The sequence below is a fragment of the Podarcis pityusensis genome (genome assembly GCF_964106645.2).
Source record: "Podarcis pityusensis genome assembly, chromosome: 2".
Lineage (NCBI taxonomy): Eukaryota > Metazoa > Chordata > Lepidosauria > Squamata > Lacertidae > Podarcis > Podarcis pityusensis.
Window position 1 is genome coordinate 116,256,328 of NC_138029.1, and position 16,198 is coordinate 116,272,525.

At 43.8% G+C, this 16,198-nt stretch overlaps 1 protein-coding gene across 1 annotated transcript in view; it reads right to left on the bottom strand.

Annotated features, from left to right (window-relative positions):
• Positions 1–5,460, bottom strand: part of LOC308469441 (uncharacterized protein) — a 100,972-nt gene extending 95,512 nt beyond the window's left edge. Inside the window, exon 1 of the mRNA XM_080991916.1 lies at positions 5,428–5,460. The gene's annotated coding sequence lies outside the window, so the exon portion shown is untranslated. The remainder of the gene's footprint in view (positions 1–5,427) is intronic.
• Between the last annotated feature and the right edge of the window lie 10,738 nt (positions 5,461–16,198).

Genomic DNA, 16,198 nt, shown 5'->3' on the forward strand with positions numbered 1-16,198 from the left:
GGGAAGTCCGGGAAATAAGGTGAAGGAATATGAGTTTATGAAATTATACATGTTTATTTGTTTGTATGTTTTGTTTTGTTTTATTGTTTGTTTTTATTATATGTCTGGAAAATTAATAAAAATTATTTAAAACAGAAAAAAAAGAAAAAAAAGAGAGAAAGATGAACTGTATTTGTTGATTTTGATCAAAGTGATTGCATAAATTGTAATGCATCTGAGTCCAACATGATTTCTTTTGCAGGTATGACGAAGGACGTCCAGAAGGCGACGAAAGTAACTAAAGCTTTTCAGCGAGTATATGCTGATGTGATTGGTCCTCTAGCACCATCTAGAGGCAATGCAATATATTATCTTGTGTGTGTGGATTATTTCTCTCATTATGTGTGGTTATACATATTGCAGAAACCACAAGAAGCCTTAGAAAGGTTTAAAGAGTTTTGTGACAAAGTTAAAAATGTTTATGATGCTAACATTGATTGTCTTTTCACAGATGAAAAGCCAGCTTTTCTTTTACAAGATTTTCAGGATTTCCTGGATAAGCAAGGCATAAGGCACAAGATTGCTGTTTCTGCAGGAACATGGGACAAAAGTGGCTGTGTGCAAGTGAACAAAGAATTGCAAAATGGGATGAAGGCGCAATTGCTGAGTTCACATTTGCCACATGAGTATTGGGCTGAATCTTTATTGTGTTTTTGTTACACTTGGTTGAGAAAGGTTTCAAAAGGTTTGGGAAGTTCTCCTTTTGAAAAGCTATTTCATAGAAAACCTTCTGTTGCCCATTTTAAGGTTTTTGGGTCTCATGTGAAATCTGATGCTCCAGGTGGAGTAAAGAATGCTAGAGGCATTTTTGTGGGTTATGAAAAGGGTCTCTACAGAGTACTTTTGTCTGAATCTGGTCAGGTGATTCTCACAAAATTTCTAGAGTGCGCTCCTGAACAGGAGAGAGTAATTGTTCACACTTTTCCCACTGAGGACAATTCAGATGATGATGATGATTTTACTGATTACAGTGGTACTGAGAGTAACAGTGATACTCGAAGAGCTCAGTTGACACAGTCATTGAGAGGAAATCTCACACAATGGCTAGACCTTCACAGGTGAAGGATGAACCACTGTTTACTATTGGAACTGGTTCTCCAAAGAATCCTGAGACTGAACCAGTGAGCAGAGAGGATCAGCACCTCATACGCAGGTCCGAGAGAGTTACAAAGCGTGTACCACCCAAGAGGTATTCTAAAGAGTTTGCTAACTCAGCTGTTGCATGTGTTACTATTGTTGACAACTCAAGACAGGTTGAAGCTGTGTCTAAGTCAGAGACAAAGACACAACAGGGAGTTGCTAAGCGTAACACTACATTCCCTAGCCAAGGTAATGCAGATGCACTCATTCCTTGGAAGTCAGACAACCAGAGAGGTACACTGGGGAAACCAGTGGCGGGTAGTTCCAAGGGTGGAACTGAAACAACAGGGGATTGTTATATGTATAACAACTGTTTTCTTCTCTGGATCAAGCTATGTTCGCAGTGCACATTGATTCATATGGGAGAGTATGTTATGATATAGAAGCAATGCAGCTGCAAGCTGCTAGCTTGAAAACATCACATGATGTTGGGACTGTCCGTGGGAAACAGAGGGACAGTCAATTCAGTGCGAAGCACCGGAATTAGCTCAGAGTGTAATATGAGCTGTACAGGAAGTGCTTTCCCCCTTGGAAGCAATATCTCTGAAAAAAATTGAATATGAGAAGTAATTGGCCGACTTACAGAGAGGTGTTAACTGAAGTTGAAAACCAACTGAAATTAAACGATTTTGAAAAGATAAGGGAAGCTGTAACTGACTGGTTACAGTACCATCAACTAAACGATATCTTTAAGATAGACAAAAAGAAAGGTTTTAGTTATGAGACATCACAATTTCAAAAAGAACTCTTAGTTCTCGGGAAAGGGACTTAGGACATAACATACAAATGGTAGATTGGGAGAGGCCTTGGAAAACAGATCTGAAATTCACAGCTTGCTGTACATTGAAAGAAAACTACATGAAAATGATGTGCTGGTGGTATTTGACTCTAGTAAGTTATCTAAAACGTATACAGTAAGTTCAAATATCTGCTGGAAATGTACAGAACAAGTGGGTATCTTTTGCTATATGTGGTGGTCATGTAAGATAACAGTATCATTTTGGGAAATGGTATATAATGAAAAAGTAGAGACATCACCTTGCCAACAAAGGTCCGTACAGTAAAAGCTATGGTTTTCCCAGTAGTGATGTATGGAAGTGAAAGGTGGACCATAAAGAAAGCTGATCGGCGAATAATTGATGCTTTTGAATTATGGTGCTGGAGGAGACTCTTGAGAGTCCCATGGACTGCAAGAAGATCAAACCTATCCATTTTTAAGGAAATCAGCCCTGAGCGCTCACTGGAAGGACAGATCCTGAAGCTTAGGCTCCAATACTTTGGCTACCTCATGAGAAGAGAAGACTCCCTGGAAAAGACCCTAATGTTGAGAAAGATGGAGGGCACAAGGAGAAGGGGACGACAGAGGACGAGATGGTTGGATAGTGTTCGCGAAACTACCAGCATGAGTTTGACGAGTCCAAACTGCTGGACTCTGCCAAAATGGCAAAATTAGCTCAGGAATCAAGAAAACAAGTACTTTAAAAAAGAATGGGGGAAATTTATAATTTACCTATGAGATTACTGCACGCAAATCAAAACGTTAGCTGGACTTTAGGAATCACTTGTAAATAAGTTTATGGACAATTTAGATAAATGAGAACTGTGGAGAATGTATCTATACAGTGGTACCTCGTGTTACGTAACCCTCTGGTATTTTTCCGGGTTTTGCCACTCGCACGCGTAGAAGCACTTTATTGTGCCGCGTGCGTGTACAGAAGCAGTCCTCCGGTTTGCATCTGTCAAGCTCCAGAACGGATCCCGTTTGCAACCGGAGGTACCACTGTATGTAGTTTTGGACAAATTACCGTATTTTTCGCTCCATAGGACGCACTTTTTTCCTTCTAAAAAGAAAGGGAAAATGCCTGTGCGTCTTATGGAGCGAATGCACTGGACCGGAGCCATGGCTCCCATCAGTCAAGCAAAGCGGGATCCGCTTACAGGGCTTCTGTCCCACTTTGTGCGGTTCTAGCTTCACTTGCTTTACAGCGAGCCTCAGCTAGCAAAGGTCCGCGTCCTCCCTAAATGGAGCAATGAGGCTGCAGAGGGACAGCAGGGCACAAGAGGGGTTGGATCGGGGAGGATAAAATTTAAGCAACCAGAAGCAAAAAAACCCCAACCTCGAGCTCTGAGCCACGAGCGAAGTGAAAACCAGGAAGTAAAAAAAAAGGCTGGGGAGCGCACGGGATGAGGGGCAGGGGAGCGGGAGCGTGCTTTTTACTTCTGCAGCTTGTTTTGAGGCAGGATAGATTTGAGCATTGTCTGGGTCCCAGTGCCCCTACTCCTTTTTATGCTCCATTCTATTGCTGCCAGTGGCTGCTTATTAGAAGAAGAAGAAGAAGAAGAGTTTGGATTTGATATCCCGCCTTTCACTCCCTTTAAGGAGTCTCAAAGCGGCTAACATTCTCCTTTCCCTTCCTCCCCCACAACAAACACTCTGTGAGGTGAGTGGGGCTGAGAGACTTCAAAGAAGTGTGACTGGCCCAAGGTCACCCAGCAGCTGCATGTGGAGGAGTGGAGACTCGAACCCGGTTCCCCAGATTACGAGACTACCGCTCTTAACCACTACACCACACTGGCTCATGCTGAACCTGATACCAGTAGCCACGTGTACAAACAAAGTTGAAGGCTGCAAGGAGGAGCGCTTTTACACAGCTAATGGCGAATCCCCTGCAATCCAAGTCCTGATCACTTGCTCAAATCTATCCTGCCTCAAAACAAGCAACGGAAGGAAGAGGCTGCAAACTGTTAAATGAAAAAAAAAACCCCAGGCACAGGGCAAATACCTTGAGTAAAATAGTAAAGGGAGGCAGGTGATTCAAAGCCAGAAGGCACTCTTAAAAGTGGTGCGCAGCCAGCAACAGCTGCAGAAGGTCCGCCCGCTCCCTAAACGGAGCAATGAGGCTCCAGAGGGACGGCAGGACACAGGAGGGGAAGGATAAAATTTAAGCAACCAGCAGCAAAAAAAAACCCCAACCTCAAGCTCTGAGCCACGAGCGCAGTGAAAATCAGGAGGTAAAAAAGGAAGGCTGCTGGGGACTGGAGGGCAGAGGATGAGGGAGAGGGGGAAATTACGCAAATCCCCCACGTCTCAGCTAATCCGCTGGCTCCTTGAGCCTGCACACTAAACAAACAAACAGTTCCTGTCCCTCTTAGTCTCACTCTGATATACCAGTAGTTTATTAAATAGTTTAGTACAACATTTGATTCAGAATATTTTCCCCGTTTTCCTCCTCTGAAACCTAGGTGCATCTTAAGGTCCGGTACGCCTTATGGAGCGAAGAATACGGTAATATAAGGACCCATGAAAGGGATGGAGCCTCATGAAATGATTATATAAATGTCTTTGATAGAAACATGCATTTGTAAAAAACAATAAAAATATTTCAAAAAAGGGAAGTCCATAGATTGTTCTATGCTTCTGTTGATTCATCATTTGCAAACCCAGAAGTAGGTGTTCCTGTTTTTGACCTTTGCCTCGGAAACCGAACGTGCTCCTGAGCTTCCATTTTGACTGTTGCACAGCAAATTTAAGTCCCCCCCCCATCCTAATTAAGGCTTTTTTTCATTCTGTTTTACCCTTGAGCAGCTAATTTAAGTCCTCTCCATCGTAATCAAGGCTTTTTTCATCCCATTTGTTCCATTACACGGTTAATTTAAGCCCCCCCCCATCAATATTAAAGCTGTTTCTAGTTGCAGTGTTCTGAGGTGACATTTGGTGCTTTAGTTTTTTCCTATTTTTTGTTTTTTTGTTTGTGTGGCTTTTTCATTTTTGACTGTGGCTTGGTTTTTTTTGTCTTAATTTTAATTTTTATCATCTACAATACTGTCTTAAATATTTTATGGTACAGAACATTGATTATTGCTTTCATTTTATGGATCAATGGTCTTGTTAGATAGTAAAATTCATGTTAAATTGCTGTTTTAGGGGTTGCTTTTAAAAGTCTGGAACGGATTAATCAATTTTCCATTACTTTCTATAGGAAAGTATGCCTTGGTTTTGGAAGACTTATGTTTGAGAACCAAGGTACCACTGTAACTCCTAAGATTTAAAATTCTTGAGGAAGAATATCTGCCCCCACTACTTTATGAAAGGGATTCAAGAAACAAGGAGCTGCTTTGGAGAAGGCCTCACCCCCCTCCGCCTTAATGTCAGGAACTTCCATCCATTTGTCTCCTCTCCATCTTTTCCTCTTTCTCCCTCCACCATCCATCTATCCCTGTCCCCATCTCCTCTCCCCTGGAACTCACCAGATTTCTGCAAGGGTCCTGGGAGGGAATGCTCAGAGGTTGTGGGGAGGGATGCGGGAGACAGCCTGACCAGGTCAACCGTCCATCTTCCTCCTTCCATCCTGGCCAGGGTTGCAGGTTCAGTCTCAGCTAGGTTTGCAGGTTCAGCTTCCTGAGGAGCGCAGAAGACAGAGCAAGTTGCAGCTTCCTGGGAGGGAGGGAAGAAGAAGCCAAGGGAGTCTGAGAGCCCCTGCTGGGATTCTCCTGCCCAAGACATTCTGCTGCCCCTGGAGAAGCCCCAATTGGGCACCCCCTTCCCAAGAGCCTCCACCCATTTTCAAACACCTTTGGCAATTCCTTTCACCTGCCTGTCCCACCTCCCTTCCTAAGGCTGGCATGGTATGCACATTAGTGGCCTGAGAGGAGATCCCTTGGAACTTAAGAGTTAATCTGCAAAGGACTGCTCTGAACACATGGGTGGCCCTTGCATGGAGAAGAAGGAACCCCTTGCTTGCATCAGGACCCCCTGGGAGAGGCGGGGGATCCGCCCACTGCTCCCTCTGCCCTCACTGCCCCCTGCTCTGCCCTCCTGCCCTGCAAACACCCTTTGCTCTTGTTGCTCAGGGGAGAGAGGCAGGAAGAGCCTTCAAACCCATCCCTTTCCTCCTCTGCAGCCCAGTGAGAGGGGAAGGAGCTGCAGCTCGTTCACTTCATGGGATTGTGAATGAACACGTCCTCTGCCTTCCATGAGGTGGGAGTGGGGGGGGGGTTAAAAAGTGGTGAGACCTCCCCCCTCCAGTCCTTTTGGGAAACAGGAGCTTTGGTCAGGAGTAAAGAATTTAGATGGCAAGTTCACAAGAGAAGCACTTTGGAGCACTGCTTGCTCCTACTATGTGTTTGGACCTAGAGGACAACATACACGTTTACACCACGGGACTCCTTAAAGAGAGCATTTCTTTAAATTCAAAGGCCATTTCTACAAAACGGAAGTCTTCTGATGGCAGCCCAGCACAGGGAGGTTTTCAATGTTTTCAATTTTGGGGTTGTTGTTTTTGGAAGCCGCCCTGAGTTGCTGAGGCAACGGAGTCAGGTGGGCAGGCTACAAGTATGAATTAATGTTACTGTTATTGTTATTCCCTCCTAAGCCCATCCTGTTATGCATGCTGATCAGAGACTTTGTCCCCCCCACCCTTGAACGCAAGAGGGCTTCCTATTTTTACAGCTATTCTTCACATTTCTATACTGCCCTTCCTCCAAAGATCACAGGGCAGCTTACAAGAGAAAAACACAGAGATGCATAGCAGAGTAAGAAATAAAAACGACAACCCCCGCCCCCCCCCATGCAGGAGCTCCGTTCTTAACCTGAAACTGTTCTTAACCTGAAGCACCACTTTAGCTAATGGGACCACCCGCCGCCGCGCCACTGCTGCGTGATTTCTGTTCTCATCCTGAAGCAAAGTTCTTAACCCAAGGTACTATTTCTGAGTTAGCAAAGTCTGTAACCTGAAGCGTATGTAACCTGAGGTAGCACTGTAATACTATTAAGACGATCCTGGCCAGCAATGCCCACCCCTCTCCCCTGTCCCCCCTCCTTCCCTGCAACTCCCTTTCTACCAGATCCATGCAGGAGGAAGCTTCTCCCCCCCTCCCCTTCAAGGCCCCCTTTAAGAAAACAGCTCCCTTTCCTTTCCTCCCTTCTCTTTTCCCGTCCGGGGGCTTCTCATCCTGGACCCCCTCGCAAAGCCCCTTCCCTCCTTCCCCGCCATTGGCTTTGCACTCACCCGACATCCTGGGCAGCGGGGGCGGGAATGGGAGCCCCCGCGTGGGAGGCAGGACGTAAGGGCGCTTAATTAGGAGGCTTAATTAGGAAGAAGCCCCCTCCTCCACCTCCGCACTATGCAGCCCCGCTTCCCGCCTCCTCCCCTCCCTCCCTCCCTCCTTTCCAAGCCCCAATTTTATCTCTGCTGGTGAAGCCGGAAGTGGAGGCAACTCTGAGGAGGAAGGAGAAGTTTGTTTCCACGTTCAGCCTCTTGTCTGTTATTTGATAATTGGGGGAAGGAAGACCTTGTAGCACCCAACCAATGGGGAGACGAGGGAGGGAACGTGTGCATGGGGAATATAAGCTCATTCCTTGCCCCAGCTGGACTGTGCCTGCTTTGGACCCCCGCTTTTGCAAGAACGTATTGTCCTCAATAAGGGACGCGGGTGGCGCTGTGGGTTAAACCACAGAGCCTAGGGCTTGCCAATCAGAAGGTCGGCGGTTCGAATCCCCGATGAAGGGGTGAGCTCCCGTTGCTCTGTCTCTGCTCCTGCCAACCTAGCAGTTCGAAAGCACAAAGTGCAAGAAGATAAAGAGGTACCTGTTGTAAACAAAATCTGCCCTTATTTCCTTATGGGGAACCAAGAGCCTTTATAGAGTCCTTTGCCAGTTCTCCATCAGTTGGAGAAAATCAAAGAAGCCAACCAGAGAATATTGAGAAGCAAAGCAGCTAGTAAGACTGATCTTTATTGAACTGTTGCAACAGGGTGCTCCCCTCACACGCAGGAGAAAGGAGGAGGACCTCAGAACCAAGGTGTGCCTGCCCTTATATAGACCTTTTAAATTCCCTTCCCTGGAGCTCAAGACCACCCCTCCATACATCATACATACATCACAGAAGGGGTGTAACCTAAGACAAACAAACATCACCACAAACATCATACCTACATCACAGAAAAGGCAGTCTACAACAGAAATTTGACTGTTGTTGTTCCCAGGTTATCTGATAATGCCTTATCTGATTGCCTTTCCTGGTAGTCTGGCCATTTTTGAGACGGTGATTACCCAATTCCTGAGACAATGGGAAGGTTCCCTCACCCCCTCCCTCCTTGCAGAGAATATATTTGGTCAGTTTGGGAGTCAAAATGGTTTCAGGACGGTCTTCCTGTGCTGCTCCAGACACGTGGTCCACGTATCTATGTACGTGCTTAGCTGATACATTTATGAACTTATTATATATAAAAGACCTTTTATTTTATTACATAACGCTCCAGCGGGAAGGTAAAAAGCCTTTCCATGCGCTGCTTTGGTTCGCCAGAAGCGGCTTAGTCATGCTGGCCACGACCCAGAAAATGTACGCCGGCTCCCTCGGCCAATAAAGCAAGATGAGCGCCGCAACCCGAGTTGGCAACAACTTGACCTAATGGTCAGGGGTCCCTTTACCTTTATGATTGGTAGTAGATATAATAAAATACCTAGAAATGAGACCGGATAAAAAGGCATCAATGATCTTGGTGGATGCGGAGAAAGCATTTGATGTTTCAGGGGCATTCATGCAAAAAACTTTGGAAATGATGAGTTTGGGTGAGAAAATATGTAGTGGTATAAAAGCGATTTATAATTCCCAACAGGTCAGACTAATTATAAATGGTGAAACATCAGAAGCTTTTAACATCTCTAAGGGAACAAGACAGGGCTGCCCTCTTTCTCCTCTCCTCTTTAGCACACTTCTGGAAGGATATTTGAAAGTAATAAAAGAAGACCCTAGACTAGAAGGAATTAAAGTTGGACAAAGGGCCTAGAAGGTCAGAGCCTAAGCAGACAATCTAATAATTACAACAGAAAACCCTCTACAGCAGCAGTTCTCAACCTGTGGGTCCCCAGATGTTGTTGGACTACAACTCCCATCATCCCTGAGCTCTGGCCTTGCTAGTAACATCTGGGGGCCCACAGATTGAAAAAGGCTGCTTTAGAGTAATATTGTAGTAATATTGGAAAAAACAAGGTGAAGAATAAAATACAAAATACAGACTTAAAAGAAAGGGGAGGCTTTTCCCTTAAAGATCTCAAAATTTACTATGAAGCAGCTTGTCTTACTCGGATTCGGGATTGGATTAAATTGGAGAAAGAAGAGGCAATAGAACTGGAAGGACATGACAACAGATTTGGTTGGCATGCATATTTGTGGTATGGGAAAACAAAAGTACACAAAGGACTCCACAATACTATAATAAGTTTTTAATAAAGGTATGGGGGAAATACAAAGAATTATTGGAACCCCAAACTCCATGGTGGCTATCACCCATTGAAGCACTATCACTTAATACGTCAGCAATGAAAGGAATATGGCCAACATACAGAGAATTACTAATAGAACAAGAAGGAAAGTTAAAATTGAAAGACTATGATGAGATAAAGGAATTTTGAGTGATGGTGAAGGATATTTGTTGTAAGAAAGAAAACCAATAAAAATTATTATAAAAAAAGAAAAGAAAAGAAAAGAAAAGAAGAAAGGCGTTTGGACAATTATCATGATTCAAAATTAATAAAGAAAAAACAAAACTGGTAAAAAAATTAGATATAGAAGAAAAAGTAAAGTTAGAAATAGAAACAGGACTTAAAATTACTAACAGAGCAAAGTATTTAGGAATTTGGATAACCATGAAAAACATTAATTTATAGAAAGACATTTATATTAAGGTATGGAACAATATTAGGAAAGACTTAGAAATCTGGAGTAAATTAAAACTCACGTTGTGGGGAAGAATTTCTACAATCAAGATGGTAGTTTTACCAAAAATGCTGTTCCTTTTTCAATCAATTCTGGTTCTTAATGGCTTAAATTGTTTTTAAGAATGGCACAGGTATTTGGCAAAATACATTTGTCAGGGCAAAAAACAACAACACAAAAAACACAGAATTAAATTTAAATTATTAACAGAAACCAAAAACAAAGGAGCATTTGGAATGCCAGATTTTAGGATCTACTACGAAGCTGCCTGCCTGGTCTGGCTCAAGAAATGATCTTGAAGAATACTAAATTATTGGATATTGAGGGCTGGGATAATATAGTGGGGTGGCACAGCTACCTGGGTTATAATAAAACAAAAATCCACAATGTATTTCTAAATCACATTATTAGGAAAGCCTTATATGAAGTTTGGGAAAGGAACAAAAAATTATTAGAACCACAAACCTGATGGTGGTTGTCACCAATGGAGGCAGAGGCAGTAAAAAGAAAAATTATGGATTCAAATTGGTTGACGTATAAAGATCTTTTAGAGGAAGTAAATAATAGATTCCAAATCGGGGGAAAAATGAAACAATAAGACATACAGGACTAGGCTGGTTTCAATACCATCAATTAAATGCAATTTTTGAGGAAGACAAGAAAGAAAATGGATTTGATACAAAATTATTTGAAATAGACAAAGAATTGATTATAAATGATAAAAAATTATCCAAATTGTATTTATCCAAAATGTATAAACTATTATTAAATTGGCACTTAAAAGACAAAGGGGTTAAAGATGTCATGGTCAAATGGGCACAAGATTTCGGTCATACAATTGATTTAGAAAAATAGGAAAACTTATGGAAAAGAGACATAAGATTTACAGCATGTTATACAATAAAATAATTATTTTTAAAAAATGATGTACAGATGGTATCTTAAACCCTCAAAATTGGCTAAAATGAACCAAAACACCAGTGGAAGGTGTTGGAGGTGCAAACTTAAAGAAGGGAATTTCTCCCATATGTGGTGGACGTGCCCTAAAATTAAATAAATTTGGGATACCATTAATGAAGAATTAAATAAAATGTTACGACATACTTTCCCCAAAAAACCAGAAATGTTTTTTTTTGGGCCTATTAACAACAGACATCCCAAAAGAAACAAAAGAATATTTTTGTATGCAGTAATGGACCTGTCCTTGCCGCTGCTTGTCCACCAGGTTTCTCTTACGCACAGCAACCCAAGTCATGTGGGCAGGGAGGGGGTGGTGGTTTGCAGTGATTTGTAGGAAGTCATTAATTTGCACCAGCTGTCCTATTGGGAAGACCCAGTTCTCTGAGTGCATATTCTTGAAGTTGAACAATAGGGGCAGTACAGGATTCCTTTGTACCAATCTCCCCGCTGCACCAAGGATTCCCTGCCCGAACTGCTTCAGGTTGTGGCAGATGTTCTCCTGGAGACACCTAGTTTGGTTGTCCTGGGGAATTATAACATTCACACCGACACAACCTTACAAGGGGCTGATTGGGACTTTGTGGAAAGCATGGCCTCCATGGGGCTGTCCCTGAGTAAGTTTGGCCCAACTCATAGCCACGGACATGCCTTAGACCTTGTGCTAACCTGTTGGTGATCTGCCACTAAGTAAAAGCAAATCTAAAGAAGTGCCATGGTCAGATCACTTCCTGGTGCAACTGGACTTCACCACAACCCTTCCCCTCTGCAGGGACGTGAGACTGATTTGGATGGTCCGCCCAGGCCACTTATTGGATCCAAATGGTTTCCAGAGAGTGGTAGGTGATGTTTTATCCCATGCTGATGGCCTTTCAGCTGATTCCCTAGTGGCCCGTTGGAATGTGGAGTTAACCAGGGCTATTGGCTGTCTGGTTCTGAAGCGCCCTCTCCGATTGCATGTAGCCCGGACAGCCCCGTGGTTTTCCATGGATCTGAGGGCAACGAGACGGCTAGAGCACCAGTGGCAGAAACCTCATTCTGAATCTGACCGGACACAGGTTAGAGCTCAACGTTGAGCCTACCAAATGGCGATAGCGAAGGTGAAGAAAACCTTCTTCACCCCCTCTATTGCATCTGCAGAAAACAGCAGCAGGAGACTCTTTCAGGTGGTTTGCAATTTAATGCAACCAACTCTCCAATGGGGCCCCGTACGGGCCACATGATCTCCTGCAATGATTTTGCAAAGATTTTTTGCAGATAAAGTCACTCAGATTCAGAGAGGTAGACTCCCCCGTGGGAGCAGGGCAGGGGCTGGTGAGTGCTAGAGTCCTGTCTAGTCAAGTTGCGTGGGATCAATTCCAACTGTTACCTCTGAGGATGTGGACAGGGTGTTTGGATGAGTGAAACCAACCACCTGTCTCCTTGATCCTTGCCCATCCTGGCTCATAAAAGCTAGCCGGGAAGGGCTGGGCGATGGGCTCCGTGGGGTGGTGAATGCTTCTCTCTGTGAGGGAGCCTTCCCAGACACACTCAAAGAGGCAGTTACAGTGGTACCTCTGGTTAAGAACTTAATTCGTTCTGGAGGTCTGTTCTTAACGTGAAACTGTTCTTAACCTGAAGCACCACTTTAGCTAATCGAGCCTCCTGCTGCCGCTGTACGATTTCTGTTCTCATCCTGAAGCAAAGTTCTTAACCCGAGATAATATTTCTGGGTTAGCGGAGTATGTAACCTGAAGCGTATGTAACCCGAGGAACCACTGTATTAAACTGCTTCTTAAAAAAATAATAATCTTTAGACCCAGCCTATAAGGCCAACTATCGCCCAGTCTCAAATCTTCCATTCTTTTGCAAGGTGATTGAGTGGGTGGTTGCTGAACAACTCCAGGGAAGCCTGGAAGATGTGGACCATTTGGATCTCTTCCAGTTGGGATTCAGGCCACATCATGCGACTGAAACAGACCGGGGCACACTGGTCGATGATCTCCGGCGGGCTAGGGACAAAGGTGAGAGCTGTTTCCTAGTTCTGCTGGATCTTTCAGAGGCTTTGACACCATCGACCATAACATTCTTCTGGACCATCTAGAGGGGCTGGGAGCTAGAGGCACTGTTATACGCTGGGCCGTGTTCAGAAAGTGGTGTTGGGGGTTGAGTGTTCAGACCCCTGAGCTCTCACTTCTGGGGTGCCTCAGGGTTCCGTCCTCTCCCCATGCTTTTCAACATCCATATGAAGCCGCTGGGAGAGATCAGGGGGTTTGGGCTGGGTGTTCACCAGTATGCGGATACCCAGCTCGACCTCTCTTTCAAATCAGAACCAGTGAAGATGGTGGAAGTCCTGTGTGAGTGTCTGGAGGCGGTTGGAGGATGGATGGCAGCTAACATATTAAAGTTGAATGCTGATACGGCAGATGTCCTGTTTTGGGGGGCAGGCAGGTGTGGAGGACTCCCTGGTGCTGATTGGGGTAACTGTGCCCCTAAAGGACCAGGTGCGCAGACTGGGAGTCATTTTGGACTCACAGCTGTCCATGGAGGCACAGGTCAATTCTGTGTCCAGGGCAGCTGTTTACCAGCTCCATCTGGTACGCAGGTTGAGACCCTATCTGCCCGCAGACTGTCTTGCCAGAGTAGTGCATGCTCCAGTTATCTCCCGCTTAGAGTACTGCAATGCGCTCTACGTGGGGCTACCTTTGAAGGTCATCCGGAAATAACAACTAATCCAGAATGCGGCAGCTAGACTGGTGACGGGAGGAGAGTCTCCACCCCCATCGATCTGCCTGGACTTGGAGGTCCAGTACCAAGAGCCTTCTGGCGGTTCCCTCACGGGGAGAAGCGAAGTTACAGGGAACCAGGCAGAGGGCCTTCTTGGTAGTGGCACCCACCCTGGGGAACGCCCTTCCACCAGATGTCAAAGGAAAAAACAGCCACCAGACTTTAAAAGACATCTGAAGGCTGCCCTGTTTAGGGAAGCTTTTAATATCTGAAGGACTATTGTATTTCAATATTTTGTTGGAAGCCACCAAGAGTGGCTGTGCCGCGGGGGAAATCCAGCCAGATGGGTGTGGTATAAATTATATTATTGTTATTATTGTTGCTGTTGCTATTATTATTATTGAAAACAAACGCTGCCAAATTCTTTTCTGTACTTCCAAAGACTTGACAGTAATCTTCACTTCCCAGGAAATCTGGTAAAACCTGAGTGGAAAACTCCATACATTTATATGGTTTTCTGCCTGTGTGAATTTTCTTATGGATAGTAAGGTCTTCACTCCCTCTGAAGCTCTTTCCACGTTGCATAAATCTGGTTTCCCCATGTGAGTCAGCGGATGTTTCCTAAGCTTCCATATTGACTTAAGCTTCTCCCCTGTGGGAGTTCGCCAATGTAATGTACGTTTATCCTTCCTGTTAAAGCTCTTCCCACATTCAATATGTTCCAATGGTTTCTCCCCTGTATGAGTTAGTTGGTGTATTCTAAGTGCTCTACTTTTGCTGCAGCTCCTTCCACATGCCATACATTAAAATTGTTTCTTCCCCATGTGTTAGTTGGTGTCCTATAAGGTGTCTATATGGATGGAAGCTCTTTCCATATTTAGTACATTTAAATGGTTTCTCCCCCATGTGAGTTCGTTGGTGTCTTCTAAGGTGTCCATATCGACTGAAGCTCTTTCCACATTCAATACATTTAAATGGTTTCCACCCCGTGTGAGTTCGTTGGTGTAATCTAAGTGTTCCATTTTGACTGAAGCACTTTCCACATTCAATACATTTAAATGGTTTTTCCCCCGTGTGAGTTCCTTCGTGTATTCTAAGGTGCTCACTTCTACTAAAGCTATTTCCACATTTAATACATTTAAATGGTTTCTCCCCCGTGTGAGTTCATTGATGTTTTCTAAGGTGTACATATTGACTAAAGCGCTTTCCACATTCAATACATTCAAATGGTTTCTCCCCCGTGTGAGTTCGTTGATGTTTTCTAAGGTCTCCACTTCCACTGAAGCTCTTTCCACATTCAATACATTTAAATGGTTTCTCCCCTGTGTGAGTTCGTTGGTCTATTCTAAGTGTTCCATTTGGACTGAAGCTCTTTCCACATTCAATACATTCAAATGGTGTCCCCCCTATGTGAGTTCGTTGGTGTATTCTAAGTGTTCCATTTTGACTGAAGCTCTTTCCACATTCAATACATTTAAATGGTTTCTCCCCCGTGTGAGTTCGTTGATGTCTTCTAAGTTTTCCATTTTGACTGAAGCACTTTCCACATTCAATACATTTAAATGGTGTCTCCCCGTGTGAGTTTGTTGATGTTGTCTAAGGTTTCCACTATTATTGAAGCTCTTTCCACATTCAATACATTCAAATGGTTTCTCCCCTGTGTGAGTTCGTTGGTGTATTCGAAGTGTTCCATTTTGACTGAAGCTTTTTCCACATTCAATACATTTAAATGGTTTCTCCCCCGTGTGAGTTCGTTGGTGTATTCTAAGGTGTTCACTTCTACTAAAGCTTTTTCCACATTCAATACATTTAAATGGTTTCTCCCCCGTGTGAGTTCGTTGATGTCCTCTAAGTTTTCTATTTTGACTGAAGCACTTTCCACATTCAATACATTTAAATGGTTTCTCCCCCGTGTGAGTTTGTTGATGTCTTCTAAGTGTTCCATTCTGACTGAAGCTCTTTCCACATTCAATACATTTAAATGGTTTATCCCCTGTGTGAGTTCGTTGATGTTCCCTAAGGTGTCCATTTTGACTGAAGCTTTTTCCACATTCAATACATTTAAATGGTTTCTCCCCCGTGTGAGTTTGTTGGTGTATTCTAAGTGTTCCATATCGACTGAAGCTCTTTCCACATTCTATACATTTAAATGGTTTCTCCCCCATGTGAGTTCGTTGATGTTCCCTAAGGTGTCCATTTTGACTGAAGCTTTTTCCACATTCAATACATTTAAATGGTTTCTCCCCCGTGTGAGTTTGTTGATGTCTTCTAAGTCTTCCATATCGACTGAAGCTCTTTCCACATTCTATACATTTAAATGGTTTCTCCCCCATGTGAGTTCGTTGGTGTCTTCTAAGGTGTTCACTTCTACTAAAGCTTTTTCCACATTCAATACATTTAAATGGTTTCTCCCCCGTGTGAGTTCGTTGATGTTTTCTAAGGTGTACATATTGACTAAAGCGCTTTCCACATTCAATACATTCAAATGGTTTCTCCCCCGTGTGAGTTCGTTGATGTTTTCTAAGGACTCCACTTACACTGAAGCTCTTTCCACATTCAATACATTTAAATGGTTTCTCCCCTGTGTGAGTTCGTTGATGTCTTCTAAGTTTTCCATTTTGACTGAAGCACTTTCCACA